This window comes from Grammomys surdaster, unplaced genomic scaffold (genome assembly GCF_004785775.1).
Source record: "Grammomys surdaster isolate TR1022 unplaced genomic scaffold, NIH_TR_1.0 259, whole genome shotgun sequence".
Taxonomy (NCBI): domain Eukaryota; kingdom Metazoa; phylum Chordata; class Mammalia; order Rodentia; family Muridae; genus Grammomys; species Grammomys surdaster.
In genome coordinates, this window is record NW_021604700.1 from 580046 (window position 1) to 598534 (window position 18489).

Below are 18489 nucleotides of genomic sequence, written 5' to 3' on the forward strand. Positions count from 1 at the left end.
TGGGGAGGGAAAAAAGACAGGACATAGTAAAGAAAGAGGGAAATGATAAACGTTGGAATAAGGAAAAGGTAACAGATGGTCTGAATCCATAGGAAGAACTTAAGAATATCAGACTCAATATAAGTCTTAGTTTTATCTCTACATTTTATAGGAGGATGAGGTTTATAGAAACATGATTTATAACACATACAGATATAATACATGCAACAGCAATAGCCAAATAAGTAAAGAAGTATTGTAACTACAGCGAAAGATTTACAAGAATAAGTTACTACTCACATGATGAAGAGTATAATAAGTGAGTACATGTAGCTTAATTCCTACAACTAACAAACTCATTTAAATATCATTGAAATATCAACAAAAAATATTTAAATGAACCACCAGGCCAAAATGAAACAAACAAAATGGATCACCAGAAAATAGCTCCCAAGTACAGGTAGCAGAAGACTAAAAATAAGTAAACAGAGAAATGAGATGTAGGTAAACAGACAATGGCAGAGAGAAATTCAACCCTATCTCTATCAACAATAAATGTGAAGCCAGATGAAGCATCATATATCTATAATACTAGCACTTGGTAGACTATGTCAGGAGGATTATAGGTTCAAGGCCAGCCTGGCCAGAGAGAACCCTGAGACCCACTGTATATGCTGCTGGTTGCCAGCCAGGAGTAAATCATAAGAATCTATTGCTTAAGGCACAGCATATGAGACTAGAGAACTCAAGCTGGAAGTGATTCTTCATCCCAGCTAGCTAGTTTTCATAATTTTCACAGGTACTATTTAGGCTTTTGGGCTGTTAGGGAATCATTATCATCAACATTCTCAGCTATTGACCCTGCATGTTGTATTACAAACCTGCAAGGCAACATGGTGCAACATTGGCACGACTTGTCGGTTAACCAATTACTTTCTAATTAGAATTGAGATCTACTCCACAAGAGAAAGGGAATTCATGTCTGGTACTGAAAGCATGATCAAAAGCCAGTGGTCGGTGACATCAGAGGCCTTACTGGGAAGGATACTCTGGCTTGCTTTTTGTTTTATTTGGATTGTTTTTTAGATAGAGATAGATACAGATGTGTATATAGATGTAGATATAGATATTGATATAGATGATTGTTTGCCAAATTGTCTTACAAATATCTATGCTTCTGCCCATAGATAGTGCCAGTGTCAGTTTTGATCAAGTTGCTTTATTTTGCAGGGTATAGAGGTTATGGTATAGACTCACAACTAGTCAAAACGCTGAGAATAAGGCATCCCAGAATCCACAGTCATCTATATCACCTTTCCCAGAGGCTCAAGGAACACTGTAGACCAGAGGATGAAAAGAATTTTAAAAAAAGAATAGTGGTGTGGAAGGCTGTCGTTTGGACATGACAGTCACCCTCCTCCTCAGCTCTCAGTATCTGGGCTCACTAGCACAGGACATGCACAAGATGGGGATGCATTATATCATGTCCTGGAGTAGGATGGATTTCACAAGCCCCAGCGCCTCTCTGGAGACCTAGAGGAACAAAGTGAGTGCTAAAGGAAACATTTTCTTGAGTGGTCAGTTGTTCATGCTTTTACAAATGACCTATTAAATTGCACTTGGTGTAATCCTAATGAATTTCATTGGTTCACGGAAAAAAATCAGAAACCAACAAAACATGAAAACTCTGTGTGTGTGTGTGTGTATGTGTGTGTGTGTGTGTGTGTGTGTATGTAGACTAGTCAGCAAAAGGAAATGAATCAGCAGAAGCTGGAATGAACCGAGGGTAATGATGTGTGAATGTAGTCAAAATGTATTAGAAACATGTTTGAAAATATCACAGTAGAATACATCATGGCATATGCTAATCAAAACCTAAAAATAAGTAAATAACAATAAATACATGCACAGATGAAAAATTATTAATAAAGAACAACTACATAAGAAATGTTCTCAAAAATGAAACAGCAAGTTATGTGCGTGTATCTGTCGTCCAGTCAAAGGCAATGGCTTTCAGACTGAAAAATACAAAGACATGTAAACATATAAACAAAGTCTGCAATACTTTAGTAAGTGCTTTGGTTAACATACAATGGGGAACCTTAGTAAAAGGCACTAGAGAATTCTGTATAGCACTTTAAGGATTTCTTATCTTAATCATCTCTAGTTTATTTTAAAATATAATACATGTTACGGGGACTGTGGTGTTGCATGCCCTTAATCCCAGGGCTCTGGAATCAAAGGAAGGTGGATCTGTGAGTTCAAGGTCAGCCAAGGCTACATAGTGAGACTCTGTCTCAAAAGAGAAATGTCAATAGACCTCATTTATATGTATAGTTTTCATTCCAGGAAATGAAGCAGTCCTAAGGGAATCGGGTTAGGATACAGTCACTTTCCTCAGGACAAAATCATGCTTAGTTACTGTCAGTGAGTCCACTTGTGTAGTTCTGGTTAGGAATCAGCTCCTTCTCACCCACTTTTCCCTTCCTGTGTCTGACAGTAATGGCAGCAGATACCTTAGGTTTCTGTGGTATTAAGACATCTCTACCCAACTATCCATAGTAAACACTAGGGAAATGCCTTTACCCCCACAAATAGCTCAGTCTTGGAAATCTTACTACAACTAAATTGCACAACTGTTATAATGACTGTTCATAAAACGGGAGTGTTTTCCCTCATTTCTTCTAAGTAGGCTAAACAACCACCCTTCCTCTGTAAAGACTATCTTGTAAACCTACAGTAAGAGATATGAACCTGATGGTTTGGTTGGGTTTTTTTGGGGGGAGGGGGTGGTTATTGGGTTTTTTTTTATTTTTGTTTTGTCTTAGTCTTTTTTTCATCCCCATGCCCCACCCCCATGCCCTATAATTAGAAACCTCTGGAATACTCAGAACTGGGATACACTTCCCAACACACACTTGCTTCTGTTGGCTTTCAATAAGTGATTAATATCGTACGCTGTGACCAAAACCCATTTACTCATGTTGGGGCAATACAGGCTTCTCAGAAAAAAGTGAATAAAAACAAAAAGTCTGCCCTGAAGTGCTGTGTCACTTCTGTTTCTCTGCAGAGGGTGAGGTAACAAAGGGAGAGCATGGTATAATTAGAACCGTGGCCTCTGGTGGCAAGGAGGACAGGAATTCCATTTCCTAGGTAGTGACAAGAGCTTTTGTGTCATAGCACCCCTTCTCAGCTGGAGCCAAATGGAGCTTGTTCCCTCTCTTGTCCTGATACCCCATGCATTCTGCATTGGATAAAATGAGCCAATGTATGTCAACTCCTACCACAATCCAATGAAATGAATAAAAATAACATATTGTTGTTCATAAAATTGATGCTTTCCCAGGCTGCCTCAATGCTATAGGAGGTGTTTGGATCTATGGAGAGTTCTAAGAAGCCTGAAGTTGGCCGGTTTGTTGAGCAACTCTTAGAAGGATCTTGTACCTTTTAAATGGTCAACATTGAGTTTTTAGTATAATATATGAAGCGCTTACATTTTGAATCCACTAGAACTTAAAAAAGTAAAATAACTGGGCCACTGACCTGTCTAATGCCAACTAGAACCAAGGTTTTCTCCATTATGGTGGATAAGAGGATACTTTGGAAACAAAAGTATTTGGCTCTGAGTTCTGTCCACATCCTCTCTAGACATGCATAACCACTCAGGCGTTACTGAAGTTCTGCTCTTGAATTGTATGAATGATGCTTCTCTTTTTTAAAGTAAAGCTAACCAAAGCTTTCTATTTAACCACAAGCAGAAAAAAAAAGGAACAATAGGAATTTAAACAGTAAATGTGCCAGGCATGGTGGAACATGGCTTTAATCTCATCACTTAGGAGGCAGAAGCAGGCAGGTCTCTGAGTTAGAGGCTAGCCTGGTCTATATAATGGGTTCCAGGTAAGCCAAGGCTACATAATAAAATCCCATCTCAAAACAAACAAATAAAAAGGTAGTTTTTAAAAGGCATGTATAGCTCTTCAGGTGGGGCAGACTCTGGATGGCCTTTCTATACACAAACACCAGACACAGACACTATTTCGGACACCAAGAAGTGCTTGCTGACAGGAGCCTGATATAAATCTCCTGAGAGGTTCTGCCAGAGCCTCACAAATACAGAGGTGAATGCTTGCAGCCAACCATTGGACTGAGCATGGAGGCCCCAATGGAGGAGTTAGGGAAAGGACTGAAGGAGCTGAAGGGGTTTGCAACCCATAGGAAGAACAACAGTATCAACCAACTAGATCCCCCAGAGTTACCAGGGACTAAACCATCAACCTAAGAGTACACATGGAGGGACCCATGACTCCAGCTGAATATGTAGCAGACGATGGCCTTGTCGGGCATCAGTGGGAGGAAAGGCCCTTGGTCCTGAGAAGGCTCAATGTCCCAGTGTAGGGGAATACCAGGGCAGGGAGGTGGAAGAGGATGGGTAGGGGGGAGTACCCTCAAAGAAGCAGGGTGGAATATGATAGGGAGTTTGCAAAGGGGAAAACCAGAAAGGGGATAACATTTAAAATGTAAATAAATAAATACATAAATAAATAAATAAAAGATTAAAAAGAAAAAAAGGCATGTATAAGAAATGTCACCCATGCCGCATTAATTTAAGGACAGAAAGCCTGGGGATGTAAATGCACATTCCCAGACTCTGAAACACAGGTTATCAACTAGGTGGGTTTCTCAGCCCAGGCACATAACTGCAGAGCCCACCCAGCACATCACTATGAGGCACCCGTTGCCACGCAGTAGAACCCATGTTCTTCCTCTGGAACTGATTTTTTTTTTCCTCTCTGCTTTCTCTTTAGGTCTCTAATGCTTCTTCCTAATCACTCACACGTGCCTTCCTAAAGTTCACTCTAAACCCAAACCACATAAAGGGCACAGACCAATAGCTTCAGAGAAGGAACAGTCTATTGGCTGAAAACAGAACATCAGAGAAGCACAAACAAACAAGGAAGGTACACAGGAAGGGGGCAGGGAAATGTTAGGGAAAGACTCAGTGCTAAAGATTCCCAGTAAGCTGTGGCTGTCCCTGAAGCTATCTGCCCACCACTCGATGTTCTGCATGAATGCTTTATGAAGATGCACTCTTGATTTATCTACTAGCTCTGGACCCTTGTGCTTCCACATGATAGCTCAGCATAAGCTGTGTACTTCGTTACACAGTGGTGGCCCTAACTCTAAACAGCATGAAGAGCTTTCTGCTTCTTCCCCAGGTTCTCTACTTTGACCAGGAACAATTATTTAACTACTCTTGATAAAAGACAAATAAGCAAATGAGGATCTTTCATGGTATATTGGGGAAAACTGCCCAGACTATAAATGATCCATGCACTGAGAATTAATGTAAGGGAATTCTCTATTCATAGAAACTAAAACAACAAACTACTAGGTACCTAAGCAGTTGCTTGTTTCAGTACTATTTTTTCCATATTAAACTTTATTTTTGAGATAGATATGTGATTGATCAAATTGATTTCACTTACTATCTACTTAAATATTTTGAACTCTTTTATTCTTCTCTGTTTATTCTTCTCTCATACAATAAATTCATCCTGACCACAGTTTCCCCTCCTTCCATTCCATCCCCCACAGTTCCCTCCTCCAACTCCCCTCTACCTCCAATCTACTCCTGTTTCCCTTAAGAAAAGAGCAGGCTTCCCAGGGATAGCAATGGAACACAGCATAACAAGTTATAATAAGATTAAATCCACACTTGTTAATTACTGTCCAGCTACTTTATTAAGTAATGTATACATACTACCTCTTTTAGTTTTCTTAACAAGATAATAATTATTATTCACAATTTTGAGATTAAAACAAAGTGGGTTTAGAAGGCCGAAGGACTGGTCAAATTGACAACTGGGACTCAGGCAAACTCTGTATCCATGCTGTATAAAACATCTTTCCCAAGTAGGATGAAACATTAACAGGACTTAGCCAGCCCTAGAATCCTGACCTGCTTGGTAGTAATTGTTTCTTTCTATATCATTCTGACATGGCAAATAAGATTCTAAAGGGCAAACAAGATGACTCAGTGGGAGAATGCACTTGCTGCCAAGCCCGATGACTTGAGTTCAATAACCAAGACCAGACCCACATGGTGCAAGGAAGAAAACCAACTCTCCTAAGCTGTACTCTGACCTAAATACACACACACACACACAGAGAGAGAGAGAGAGAGAGAGAGAGAGAGAGAGAGAGAGAGAGAGAGAGAGAGAGAAACAGAGAGAGAGAGAGAGAAACAGAGAGAGACCACAGACACAGACACAGACACAGACACAGACACAGACACAGACACAGACACAGACACAGACACAGACACAGAGACACAGAAACAGAGAGGGAAAGAGAGTGAGCACACACAGCTGTTGAACACAAGCAATATCTACATACACACACATGCTCACAAAACAAACAATTTCTAAAAGACACAATATCCAGAAACATTTGGAAATTGTACAAGAAATGAGTTATTGGAAAGCCTTAGTGACATGACAGAAATGCCATGTCTGAAAGAAAGAAAGAAAGGAGGAGGAAGGGAGGGAGGGAGGGAAAAAATCTGACTACAGATTTGACAATCATTCATTTTCTTACAGTTCTAGAAAGTGGAAGTCCAAAATCAAAGCACTGCTGGTTGGTATTTTCAGCACCCTTCATTGCATACAGGTGCTGGTTTCCTCACTCAGTCTCCACATGTCTCCTCCCTCTTCCCAAATGCCCCATGTGTCTCTGTGTGTTCAAATTTTCTGTTAGGAGAACATCTGTCTGGCTGGATTGTGGCCCATCTGACTGATCTTTTATAAAACTAATCATCCCTTTAAAACACAGTTCAATAACATAGGCATAGCAGTCCAGAATCCAGCAATGAGAGACCGGATTGTGAATGCCAAGGTGTTACTCTCTGAGTGAGGCATGCAATGAACGGGAGAAGCCTAGCTGTTTTGAGTCCTGCACCCCAAGCTGGGCCAGAGTTTTGGTTAGAAGGCAGCACTCACCATTTCCCTGGAGCAGCCACCACACCTGACCATTCAGCAAGCTCCCATGCACAGCCCTCAGCATTCCACATCAATAAACACTAGTTACTGCTTCCCTGTAGGATTTTCCTACACCAGCTTACCACTAGGAAACAGTCAGGGCAACCGGTGCATTTCAGAGTAAGCAAACTGGCCAGCCCAGTTTCACAGTGCATTACAAACAAAGCAAACTGCTCCAGTCCCCAAGACAATTTTCTCATGTTCTCTCATTGACATTCATGTTGGCTGTTATTTTCCATCTTTTCACCTAAGCAAATGGCCATTGTTGTGCTGCAGCCTAAGAAACAAACAAGCCCAGACAAGCTAGCCTAGCTACTGGACAGTTGTACATTCATTTCTCACTCTTTCTACCCCTTAAGAATTTTAAAAATTGATGAAAATTAAAATGAAATAAATATGTGCATTTTAGCTTGGTCGGTAGGTTAAGCCACCAAGTTACTAGTTTGGTGGTATAGAGTACACTTAATGAATGAACTTAAGAAAAACCAGTAGCTGAGTTTCCCCATGTTACTGATGAACGATGACTTCATGCCTTGTTTCATCTTTTAGACTTTTCTATTTTTGAACCACAGTTATAAGCTGTTTGCTTACAAATATTACACAGATCATTTTGGAAAAAAATCCTTTTGTCAATCAGACCAATAGTGGAATAACATTATAGTGATGTCTGTAAAATACTCAACATTCAATTTTAGAAAATATAGAGTAGATTGTTCTGCCTTTCCCCTTACAGAAACTGAGAAGGTGATTTGGTCACTGTCAACCCTTTAAAACACATCTAACGAAATGGCACAAAGTGCTAAGAAGTCGTGTGTGACAAGAAGTTGGGTATGCTTTGAAACCAAGGCCGAGTGTTCTCTGCAGACTGGAAGTTGCAAATATGGCCCTTTGGGAATTCTTGTGTTTCATAGCAGGACCCAGTGGGTCTTTAACTGATGGGTTTTGGGGTTTTGTTTTGTTTTATTTTCTACCTGTGATTTACTAAATCTTGCCCTGCAGGGAAAGTCCCATATTTCTCTAAGACAAAGTCCAGGAAAAGCCTTCTGGAAATCCAACTGATGAGAAGAACTGCCTCCTGGGAGTCATTTTCATTCTAAATGAATTTCTGCACTTGGATTTCAATCAGCAGGAATCAGCAACTATTTTGGAAATTTGGGATACTGATCTTGTTTGTACTTTAAAATGTGATGTCAACAGGATCTTTAACTGAACTAAAAACTATAAGGGTGCAAACTTGGAGGAGTGTTTCACCTCCTCCAAGGTGAAGGATGAAGTTTAACCATTAAACATGAGAACACAAGTCCTAGGGTCTAGGATTGTGTAACATGGAAAATGGGCTCAAAGACACAATTTTCTTCTCAGATGCAAGAAATCTTAAAAATCTATTTCTAGATACAATGAATGGCAATTCCTTTTTGAAATGAGAAACAAACTTAACTCTTTTGCAGGATGAAGGTGCCTGTAAAGATAAATTTTGTACTTGAGAGAAGTATTCTCAATGGTTCTTAACACCTTTTGGTTGTGGTACCTGGTGGTAGTCTAGTGAAGGTTGGGAAGGAACTCCTCAATACAGCCAGAGGTTAAATCCATTTAATCAAACCATCAGAGTATAAAGGGAAACCATTATGATGAGAACCAGTACTGTAGCTGAACTATATTGGGTAAAATGATAGAAAATGTGTTCTCTCTGTGCCATTGTCCTTTGCAGACACCATAATGTTCTTATACTACCTTAAATATTACACAAAGATGGCTTGAATTAGATGGTTAAAATTACTAAAATTCATTTCCACCAAATATTAGCTGTATATTTCTTCCAGCTTCGTGCCTGAGCTAGAAAGCTGTACCACGAGTCTTAATCAAATCTGTAGGGTTTCAGTTCAGCTTCTACCATTACTTTTTTTTAGAAATATATAGAGAATTAACAAAACTAATGTCTGACAGTCTCCTTGGCTTTACAGAGGAGGAAGTTGGCTGACTGTTAACTAAGGCCATAACCCCAGGAACATGGGCAGAACCAGGAGGGAAGCATAGAGTGACTTTCCATTTCTTGACTGTCATGAAAGGGAGAGGGAAGGAGGGAGAGAGGAAGGAAGGGAAGGGAAGGGATTCCCAAGTATGGGGCAGTACAACTATTCACAGCAAGGCCAGAGACAATCTCACAGTCTCTGACCAGAGTGTCCACTCCTCTTACATACTGGACAGCTTGAGCCCCTCAGATGAAGATACTAATTAGTTCAGTAGTAAGGCTCTTTTATGTACAGAAAATTTATGAAAATGGCTAACAGACTTTTAAAAATGTGATTTATTTTTAGCTTTGAAGAAATATATGAGTCAATATTTCAATAATATTGTTTTTGTCATGGGTAGGAAGAAGCCATCACTTTGCTTATGATAGCCAGCTGTTCCCTAAGACTCTAGTGCTTGAAAAAGAAGCAAAAGAAGTGACTTCCAGATTTAAAAAGGAAGAAAAAAAGAAAGAAAGAAAGAGAGAGAGAGAGAGAAAGAGAGAGAGAGAGAAAGAAAGAAAGAAAGAGAAAGGAAAGAGAAAAGGTCATTTTGAAAAAAGCACAGTCTAATAGTAAAACTCTGAGAAAGATTCTGTTCTTGATTATTGTTTTATTACTAGTTATCTCAAGCATAATATGACAATGGTTCAGTATGGATTTGCTTTTGTTTTTGGTGGTACTAGGGATAGACTCCAGAGTCTCACACATGCCAGGCAAGGACTCCGTCTGCTAACTCCTAACCCTGTACTGTAGAATTCCATCAGTGTAATCAAATTCTAGACTATCTTATCAGATACACACACACTCTGAGAGTCAGGTGTTATGACACACACCTGTAATCGCAGCTGGAGGAAGCTGAGGCTTCAGAGTAATCTAAATACTGAGTTCCAGCCCAAAATGCCTGTCTTAAAATAATAATATATTTTGAATTTTTTTTCTCTGAAACTGGATTGGTAGGTAAAAGGCTGCCTATGCACTTCAAGTGGGACCCAAGGACATCACTAGAGAACCAGCAGGAGCCAGGGAGGAGGCAAACAGAACTCACAACTCAAATCAACTTCAGCAGCAATTCTACCAATTGGTACATGAAGAAAACAGATTCCAGAACACGTAGGCCCTTGGAACAGGTCAAAAGTCATTGAGATTCGATGAAGTGTAGAAGCAGACCTAACATGGACAGGGAGAGGCATGGAATCCAACAGGGGTTTGAAAAGAACAAAGGCTCCATTCCCGCCTACTGGAAACTAAGCCAAGTATGACACACCCTGCCAGTTACTAACTAACCTGCATTAAAGAACCTAAGTCCTAAACATTCCTGGATTTCTATGTATTTTTATTTGAAGTGTTTTATTTTTTAAGGTCTGGTACTGTTTGGCTGTTTTTACTGAATATACTGTTTTATTTTCAAGATTTCCATTTTTTTCTTCCTTCCTTCCTTCTTTCCTTCCTTCCTCCCTCCCTCCCTCCCTCCCCCCCTCCCTTCTCTCTCTCTCTCTCTCTCTCTCTCTCTCTTTCTTTCTTTATCTCTTCTTTCCTTTCCCCCTTTCATCTTTCTTGCCTTCTCCTTTTTGGAAGAACAAAAAGCAAAACAGAAGACACAGTCACTCTAAAATCAAGTGCTACAGAGACACCACCCAACCAAGCAATGGTTGAATTTTAGATTCCCAGCCCCAGAACCTGAAGAGGCATCTTCACTCATGGAAATGACTTGACTTCCTTCTCACCCTCCAGGACCTCACCGACCTATACTAAGTATTAGCTTAGGACCGTCCTACATGTGACAATCCCTCACTGAAAAGGCAACCTTCCATTTTTCTGGATAGACCTAGTACACATGGCTCTGAATGGGAGATTTTTACTTCCTTACCCCTTCTGATGGCAAAGATTTTCTTTCCTGAATCATCAAACATTAACTTCAATCAGATCATCTGATGAGCAAATGTACTACAATCTCCATCAGTCCCTGATCCTTCTAGAAAGGATCCTTTCCTTGCTGTATTCAGATCTGCCCTGTCCTCTGCTTCCGGCATCTCTATCCCACTTCTGCTTTTTCCTCTAGTCTGTCTTCATCACTGCACTGAGATAGACCTGGGGACGATCAGGACCAACCTCCACTTTCTCTAACATAGAAAGCAATCCTCCACCCTCATCCTACCCAACCTTTGTTCCCTCTGGAACACCATCCTTCCCGAGCTACCCTAAGCCCTGATCTCATCTGATTTTATGGTTGCTTCTTTGCAGGTTTCCTTACAAATTCTGCTCTCTGCCAGGAGACCATGTGAGCCACGCTACCCTCATTCTATGCACTTCAAACTCATCGCCTCTCATTCCTCGAGTCTTCTTAAGTTGACCATTTCATCATTTGTCATTGACGAGGGAGAGGCACCACTGTAGACAATGTGAAGGAGAGAGGAAGTTCTGTTTACATATTGTAAATGTTTACATATTTTAAGCTTAATTCCCTGGTTGTTGCTAGCTCAAGAAATACATATAAGTAATAGATTATAATAGCTGTTAAATGGCTTTAAATTAAGCCTTTTGTTTTGATACTACGGTCTTGCAAGGGTTCAGCAAATACACTACCACTTAGCTATATTCTAGCCCCATTGTTTTCCTACTCAGTCTGAGTCATGACCTCATTAAATTGACCAAGTGAGCCTTGAACTCACTCTGTATCCTAGGTAATCCTTCAATTTGTGATTTATCTACCTGGGATTATAGGCATGCCTCTATACTCTTGATTTCAAAAAATGTATTTGAATTATAAGTTTTGCTACAACAAATATTCATAAAGTGTGTTAGTGTAACTTCTGAGAATCAGGTCTCTACCAATACTTAGAAGGTGTTGCTATTTGGACATGTACATTGTACAGTATGAGTAAAACGCTCTTCCATGAATTATAAAAACACCAAGTTTTTATTCTTTAATCTGTGTTCATAAACTCAGTTAATTCTAAAATCATCTCCTTCCTTATGACAGTGGAATGAGAAGGAGATAGAAAGCTATTTGAGGTTATGATGGACACAGTAAGTAGTTTATAGTTATTAAGACATCATAGTTATAGATGAAAGAGTCTATATAAAATGATCTGTATCATTATGCATGTATGCATCTTAATGCCTTTTCTTCCAAGTTGATTTTTTTATGACTTCTGACACAATTTCTCTAAATTAATTCTCTCAATGTTTTCAAAACATTGCATAAAATACAGGTAAAAAAACCCCACAAAATCAATTGCCTTTTTGTTTCCATAAATAAACATCAGAACCTAAAAATTTAAGACACACTTTTACTTCCCTAAGACAACCCCAGACAAGTTGTATCTTCTGAAACTACAGATCTGTGAATCCAACAAGGAAATACATTTCAACCAGGAGTTAACAACCAGTTTGCTGCTTATAGACTGCATTCAACTTTCTTATCGTATCAATGCTATAGGCATGAATTGTGGTACAAATAGGAAGTGTGGCAATTCACTGGCTGAAATTCTGAAGCTATTTTCTGACCTAATGCTTCTAGAGGCAGAGTTGCACCCAGCATACAGGCCTCAGCTCTTACTTATGACTAAGTCATGCATATGCAAATTGAGAATGGTTTATAATTGAAGTTTATAAGCCCTGAGAAGAAGCACCTATCTTCTTGACTGTAAGCTTCTAGATTTCTAGAAAAGGAAACAACTTACTTTGTTCCACAAAGAGTGAATGCAAGTGCTTTCTACTTTCCAGCATAATCAGAGATGGAAAGAGCCTTAAGACTCCAAATAGTCAGAGAATCTTCCCTGTTGCCACTTGGATATACATCCTTTGGTTAAATAAGTATTTCTCATCATGATTCATAATTAAATCAGTCTTGAATATGTCTATTTTGTAGATTTGATAAAATATCATATGCTTTATTTTCTCTCTCTCTCTCTCTCTCTCTCTCTCTCTCTCTCTCTCTTTCTTTCTTTCTTTCTTTTTTCCGAGACAAGGTTACTTTATTTTCTTTTAAGCACTATGTGCTTATGTAAAATTCTAAGTAGTTCAAAATCCCTGAAATTACAAATCAAAAACTAATCTTTTCAATCATTCTGAGATGTTGGTGCAGTGTCCTGTCAATCAGGGAGCAGGTGGCAAGGGCAGAGCAACTGAGCTGCTGTGGCCTGGGCTGTGAGACCATGTGCTGTGCTGAGCCTCCCCTTTCAGTGTTTCTGGTAGCCCAACTGAAGGAGGCCACAAAGAAAGCATATCAAAAGCAGGGAATATCAATAGCTTAGCTGCTCTAATAAAAAAATATACAAAGTACATCCGGTGGATGCCATGGACAGAAGCTTGTATAGAGAGCTATTTGATTTTTTCCCCAAATTTCTCTTTTCATATCTGTAAATGCCAACAGGAGTGACTGCTCTGCTAATTCAAAAACAACATCAACAAAAAAAAAAAAAAACCGAATGGAATTTTTTGTTTTGTTTTGTGTTGCTTGTTTTTTGTTGTTGTGGTTTGTTTTGTTTTTTCTTTTTTTTTCTTTTTTTTTCTTTTTCAGGACAGAATTTACAATTTAGTGAATGCTTGGCAAGCAAAGGAACTTAAGGCATAGCCCATGTATGCCTTGAATTTGCTAACCTCCTGTGTCAGTTTCCTAAGTAGCTGGGATTACCTGGCTGTGCTACCAGCCTCATTTTAGAATGAAGTTCTTATGTAGCCTTCCTATAAACCATTTAGCACTATATAAATAGGAGATAATAGTAGAACTCAAATTTTTCTTCAAACTAAATGGTTGGAAAATAGCTCATAAACACAAACAAATGAGTAAGAAAACACAAGTTGAAACTTGCAGATACATGAGTTTTGTTGTGTTTTCATTTGTTAAAAATGCAGAAATTAGACATATTATGGACACTTTCTGCTAACTGAAATAGCAGTTACTCTACCTAAAATAGCTAAAGTTGCCTGTAGACTCCAAGGCCAAGCAAAGGAGTAGAAGTCGAAGCAAATTGTTCACAGCTGCAGGTGTTAATGAGAGAGAAAAGAAAGATAAGGTCTGCCAGTCTACTGTCTTTTAATCCTAGCTCACTCAACAGGTATTTGTTGAGTTTCTCTAAAGACACTTGAATTAATTAAGTGATTAAACTGGTAGTGCAGGTTTTCCAAACTGCTTATGATCAGCACTGAGTTATTTACATTTGTTTAAGGAGAGAAGGAAACTATATTTAAAGATTGGTATGGGTGGATTAAGAGTCACAGACAGAAACACTAACTGAGATCTACACATAAAGAGCAGCAAAAACATGCTGCAGCCCCACCAGCAAAACATACACACACGCACACACACACACACACAGGTGATGGGATCAAAAGATCAGAAGAATATCTTCCCAGCTGGCTGCCTTCTCTGAAAAGAACCCCAGAATCATGGTCTGTTCACTAACTTTGTTATCTCAATAGTCAAGAGGTAGAAGATGATGAGTTGGTCAAAGTTGATTATGGACAAATGTGGACATTCTTTTTACAAACTTTCTTACTAGCAACCATCATATAACCAGCTCTTGGCCTTTGCCCTACTTTCTCTTAAGCAAGCCTGGATGTCTCCAGTGCAGTGAAAGAGGCTACAGAAATCTTGAGGCATCTCCTCAGAATTCTCTTCCATTTCCTCAATTTTCGTGACTATGAGTCTATGAGAACATGATTTTCTCTCACGTTCTTGTGCATTCCCACCCATTGTGAAGGGAAGTTTCATGAAACACTGAGACGAACCTCTAAAAGATGAGGAAGAGAGTGTCTACAGGATTTTTCTACTTTGGAATTACGTCTGTATCATTAAGACCCATGGCATGCTCCAAAATCCATGGAAATTCTAAAAGATCTTTGATAATGTGAACTGTAGCTGTTCAGGTGTGTTAGTCTGAAAGTTAACACTGAGGAAAAAAAATGCTAAAGTTACATCGAAAGGTGCCCCCTTCTAAGTAACCATTCTGAACATTTCCCAAACTTGGTTAAGAAAGAGATACAACTGTAAATAAGGTAGCACTCTTCCTGTAGCAGGTGTCTGAGTGACTGGATTCTCTGCTTATTCTGTATGATACCATTCAATGTAATCTTAGGCAAACTCCAATCCTTAAGCTACTTAAACTAATTCAAGCTACTTAAGAATGGGTACAGTCCTCCAAAGCAAAATGGTGAAGATTAACTAGTACTCAGTGGTATTTTGTTAATTATTATGAGAACTGTCAGCACACTGAATTTTATTTTTATTTCTATTTTACAGCTAAAAACAAATAACAACATGGAGATTAAGTAGCTAGGTGGTTTATGATCTCATAGCTATCTAGAAATGCACTTGTAAGGCTGAATCATACTGTGTTATACCAACTAATATAATGGTTCTAGATTAATATTTATAATCAATCTAAATATTCAATCATTTATGATTGGTCAGTTCAGCATATCCACAGACTAAAGACAGCTCATAATAAGAGCCATAGTCTTTAGTTCATAGGTTATCATCCCCTATATGATATCTGACTCAGAGTAGAGACTTAATAACATTTTCCAAAAATATGGATGAATATAGAGTTGCAGTTATAAAAAGATGTTTTAATAAAATCATAAATCAGGGTAGAATGCCATATAAAATCTAACTCCCATATTTGTGAGTTTTTGAGTAGATTATATAATATAAAGGAAAATGTGTAAAAGCATAAATTAATGAAACTACATGGATTCTTTTTCTATGTGTTAATGCATGCTAGATAATGAACAAATTCTAAAGAAAGGTCATTTACAAGTAATTAACTCCTTAGGGGAGAATATATATATATATATATATATATATATATATATATATGTATGTATATACATATATTCATTTTGTTCTTTGCAATTTTTCTATTATTTAATGAGATTTTTGACAACAAGTGTGAATTATCTTTGTAATAAAAATAATATTGAAACACATGATCAATCTGGGAAATACAATTCAGAATGTTAGGACAAAAGTAGAATATATAGATGTACTTCAGGATCCAGTCAAAAACTTGTGCATCTACTTTGCCACTATGTTTATTGTGCTTAAACAAAAACTTGTCAAAGGTTGAAAACAATGATAGGCCTGATGTTTCATGGAGACTGTTGTTGGGGCTGAGTCTAGAATCTAGGTCACTGGCTTTCTAGGAAGTGGTTCTCTTCGTGGCAGTAGGGTGCTTGGCATTCCTCTCAGTGAACAAGTACCCTGTGAGATGCTGTCTGACTCACATGTGGAATCCTTTGCTGCTTAACTTTGATAAATTATCAGAAAACCCAAAGGTTTATGAAATACTCCATTCCTTCGCCAAATGTGTGAATTTCTTCCTTTCAGATTTGTGTGCACTGGACAAGCATGTGTTCATTATCCTAGGAGAACTCCAAAGTTCTCAAAATGTTTGTAAAGGAGTTAATGATCAAAAAGAGAGAAAAAGGAATATATATGTCTCCAGCATGAGGACGTACGGTGGGGGGGATGTAGTAATATACAGAAGGGGAGGAAAAACAAACATGGCAACTTTTGTCTTCCTCTTTTTTTACTCCTCGAGCATATTTATTAATATTTAAACAATCAAACAATCAGCTTCAGGACTCTGCTTTCTAAGTAGCAGCACTAGGAAATACAAGGGTTAAAGACAGGCCAACTTAACTCTCTGACATGTACCTTATCAGAGGCTAAGACATGTGTTTCATAACTTTATTTTTCTATTTAAAAATAAATATGAGATGCTATTTAAAAACGTATACAGTTAAAATGAAACCGTGTCTCTTCCCATAAAATATCTTTTCCTTAGAGGAAGTTTTGTAAAACTTTGAGAGAAGGCCATTAAACTTCTCTATACATTTCACAACTATTGCTTAATTTAAAATTTAACTCTTCTTGAGCTCAATGAAAACAGAGACCAGTTTCACTGGCAAGGTCTCAGTATATCTGGGATATAATTTCAGACTCGATGCCTTTATTTCATTAAACTGCCTGTGAATTTCTTTGACTGCAATTTCAAATGTATCCAACAAACAGAAGCAACACAAAATATACCCATTTCCCAAATTAGAATCCCAAATGTAACACTAGAATCCACCTCTTCTAAGTGGCACATCTCTAATGCTCTCCACTGGCCTTCAGTGAAAGCAGTTTAAACCATCAGCCAGTATCAGGAGCATTTTTCTTAACCTAGTGTCTGAAGTGAGGAATATATATTTAAGGCCGAAGTCATTACAAGTTGTAAAAGACATAAAGAAGTTAAGTCAATTATTTTAAAACCAAGTCCCTTTTCCCCTTCCATCTTTTGAATCCCAATTCTAAAAGGGTATTCACATTCAAACTTCAAGCGCGCAACTGGATAAAGTATTTTCCGAAAAAGTTTTGACCTGTTCTCCTGTCACAACAAGTTCATCAAAAACTTAGAGCAGCAATGCTTGTTAGTTCACGATTCGTTTTTCAATATTGCCTGTCACATCACACAGCAACCCAGGAATTCACTGCATACATGACCTTTTTTATCAATTAAAATTTAAATGAGTCACCAAACGGCCCCTAAACATCTTCACTGACAAGCAGCTTTGCAACTCAAATCCAGGAGTTCGGAATCACTGGGTGACATCACGTGGAACACAGAGGCGCGCCAACTCACTTCTCTATCAAGACTCAATTTCCCAGCACTCGCTGAAGGAAACAACCTATACCTTTATTCCAATCTTCTCTTAGACCCAGAAAACTAAATCTTCTTCAGCTAGAAGGAAACTGAACCCTACTTTGTGAACTTTTCCCAAAGGCTGAGGAGTGAACAAAGTGAGGTTTTTATCTTGCCTGGCTGCCTTCCTCCTAGGAAGCTGCCCACGGATAGCTACAGAAAGTGCAAGAGGAAGCAGGCAGGGAGAGTAAATGCATTGCTTACAGTTCCCAGAGTTAAATGAGAATCCTCAGACTTCTCTCTGTGCCTTCTAGCTCTCTGTCAGTCGGGAGCCCTTCACAGTTCCGACTTGAAGCAAGTCTTCTCCCGCTGGTAGGAGGGGCTAAGAAGTGGGCTGGTCTCTGTGGATGTTAAGGTGGAATTCAAGCGAGCTCCTCTGGTGGAAACTAACGTTCTAAATGTCCACGTTTAATTTTCAGAAACAGGCCTTTGAAGTCAGAAAATATGCTTTAAAAACATGTGATCTAACTGGTCCTAGGGGTGTGCATGAAAACACGCTTCAATGTGACCTAACTGGTTCTGGGGGTATGTGTGTGCATGAGTGTTTGTGTGAGTGTGAGTGTGTGTGTGTGTGTGTGTGTGTGTGTGTGTGTGTGATATTGCTACTTGCCCTTAAGCAGTCACTACTTCCTCTTTTTTCCAAAAGACTAAAAGTGAAGTTGAAAAGATAATGAATACGAGGAGCATTTTTAGTCTTTAAAAAAGGAAGTTTTAAACAAACCCCAAATACAAAATGCATATAAGTTTTACAGTTGAACAACGTTGGACACA

At 38.7% G+C, this 18489-nt stretch overlaps 1 protein-coding gene across 2 annotated transcripts in view; it reads right to left on the reverse strand.

The window, feature by feature from the left end:
• Pla2g4a (phospholipase A2 group IVA) overlaps nucleotides 1-18028 on the reverse strand; it is a 137318-nt gene extending 119290 nt beyond the window's left edge. Inside the window, exon 1 of one of the 2 annotated variants that reach the window (XM_028775733.1) lies at nucleotides 17923-18028. The gene's annotated coding sequence lies outside the window, so the exon portion shown is untranslated. The remainder of the gene's footprint in view (nucleotides 1-17922) is intronic. The other variant, XM_028775734.1, reaches the window with a different exon arrangement.
• Nucleotides 18029-18489: the final 461 nt, after the last annotated feature.